Genomic DNA, 2,918 nt, shown 5'->3' with positions numbered 1-2,918 from the left:
TTCCATGCTCTTTTGTTTTCATGCTTGTCCAATTTTGATAGAAGCTACATGTTCTGTCATTGCACTTTGGCTCCCTTCAATCTTAATGATGATAATCGTTTGAATTATGTGCAAAAGGAATTGCATTTGTCATAATATTTCACTCCATATAAGGCAGGGTGACTTTGTAGTGCAACTAGTCATGGAATCTTTGAACTGTTAACATGCATGTGCAGAATTGTCTACTATAAAATTGATACTGCCATTATTTGTTTTGTCCTTTGTGGGAGATTTACTTTCAATATTTCCAAATTTTCTTTACCTATTGTCAAGATTCTCACCAAATTTGCTCTTTTCTGTTTGTTCCTCCACTAAGTTTAGATTATGTAACAAAAAAGAGAAACATATCAGAAGTACTTTAAAATAAATGGGTCTGATTTCGTAACTATTTCAGATCCAAAAATAGTCTCTAGCCTTTTATAGGTGGTGTTTAATATAGTTGGACTCAAAGAGAGTGACTACCCTCTCTAGATAGTGGATAGTAATAACAATCCTACTACTTGAGTTATAGGCAAATCATCACTGCCCCCATCCCATATTTCCACAAAATCCAATTATTGATATTTTTTTAATCCTTTGGCTGTTTATAATAACTCTGAATGGGCAAGTCTGGTCATCGGAGTGTTGGCTAGACCTATGCTTTTGAGTGGCGTTATTGTTGAAAACCATGCCCAGTTACACAAAAAGGACCTGAGAGGCACTCAAGAATTCCCTTCAAATGGTCTTAGGTTTGGGTTTTGATGGAGGAAGGAATGGCTAAAGAAATAAGAGTTTTGAGAGCTAGAAACTACTTAGCATTTTCCTCACTTTATGATCCCTCATGTAGCCCCTTCGAAGGGCATTTTAGGAACAGCGTCAGAGTCATTGTACAGGATAAGTTGCTTGTCTTGACTGAGTTTTTTTTTAATGTTTTAAAAATCGAAGGTTCAGGGATTCAATAATCCGGACGTGATTGAATCGTATAATTTATATATTATTAAAATTTAAATTAATTATAAAAAAATTAAAGTATGTGTAAATAAATTATAAATAAATAATATTTATTTTTGATATTATCTAATTAAATTATGTATAAGTATAAAAATATTAATATTTTAAATTTTATTGAATGAAATATGTATAATATTTAAATATGAATATATTAAAAAGGGAAGAAATTTAACTATTTAATTTTAAATAATTTTATAATTTGAAAAAGTATTATGTTATTTTTATTTAACAATATAATTTTTTTTTATAGAAAATAATATATTCTTTTTTCTTTGCAATGCTCAGCATTGGAAAGTGTGTAGAGGAGTGATGCCCATGTCATATGCTTGACTTGAGGGCCACCGTCCTAATCCTTGATTTTTCTTTAAATTAATATAACCAATCTCACAGCGGATGGTGATAAGAACAAGGAGGCCTTTAAATGCATTACTCATCCAAGATAAAGACATCTACAACTTGGACTTGTTTGGATGGGCTTTTGCCTAAAATACAATAAATAAAGTGGTGGCAATGTGGAGCTTTGCCAAATATTCCACTAAATAGGTAGAAAATTCGGCTGTCTAAATGACAAAAAAGGGTTGGGGGTAGCTACCGGATTTCTCGGTTTAGTCCGGGTTTCATTTGACTAAAGATGGTTTTTGAAAATACACCTTCCAAAATCGAGGCAGTTTTTGGGACGCAAACTGCCATAGAATTGAAAATATTTTTCAATTTGTTGTATTTTTAAAAATAATTTTTATAATGACCACACTTTTATCAAAAATCCCATTGGGCAAACAATTCCATATTGTGGTGAGGTGGCCAAAAATTTCTACAAGGAGACATCTGTGAGCAGTGGATTTGTTGGATTATTGGAACGAGCTATAAGTTAATAATATTTGCCTCGTCTTCTTGTACAAGACCACAGATAGAATCATAGAAGGTCAGGGCACCATCAGCAGCCTCGTCGTGCCAGACTTGGTCGTAAGGCTCGCTAGCACATGATGTTTGGACTCCCGAATATGCCCGATAGACCTGGGAGTTGGCTCCCTCACCTGAGATTGGAAACCAAATTGCCGGTTTGGATATGATATTCCCATTGCTTCATGACCCACCACCCAAATTCTACCAAACTAGATTTAATAAGATCTAGCTTGTATATTTCGAAGACATCAAGAACCACTTCTCTTCCAAAAAAAATATATATTTATTTTGAAGATCATGTACTATAATCTAAAAAATAAAATTTATGAATATTACAAGAAAATTGAAATTTTGTTCGTGATAATGAAGAAATGAATTAATTTTTCAGGAACACAATTTCAATGTAAACCCTCACCCAAATGTTGTCATTTCACTCCCAAAATGATTAGAAGTGCTTACAAAATAAGTAAAGCACCGAAAAAATTAACCATTCTTTTCTATAAATTTGTAATTTTGCTCACAAGGATGATATTAGAACTTTATTAATTGGTCCCATTGATCTATATATTTGATTCCATTGTTTTGTATCTTTTGTCTTATCGTTTTGTTTCATTGATCCTATGTCTTCGTACCTTGGTCTTATTCATTTTTACTCATTGTTTAATGAAATGAGTGACATAATCTCAAAAATGCTTCCATGAAGGGAATCCTTCTATATTGCATGACTTAACCAAATAGAGATGAGCTCTCTTAATGGCTTTATATAGAAATTTCATGCAAATGGAGGGTGGAATTGAATTTTTAGAAAACCAATGATGAGAGGCTCTCACAATTTAAGGAACCATATCATTAAAATATTAGTAGTGGGAAATTACAATATTATTTATGTTAAATTTAGTGAATGAGTATATTGTTCTATATCTTGGTAAGAAACATTACAACGGTATATGTACAAAATTAGCTAAGCTAAATGGCTAGGCTATGTA

Source organism: Vitis riparia, chromosome 5, assembly GCF_004353265.1.
Source record: "Vitis riparia cultivar Riparia Gloire de Montpellier isolate 1030 chromosome 5, EGFV_Vit.rip_1.0, whole genome shotgun sequence".
In the NCBI taxonomy this organism is placed as follows: Eukaryota; Viridiplantae; Streptophyta; class Magnoliopsida; order Vitales; family Vitaceae; genus Vitis; species Vitis riparia.
Note: the sequence above shows the minus strand (reverse complement) of the source record.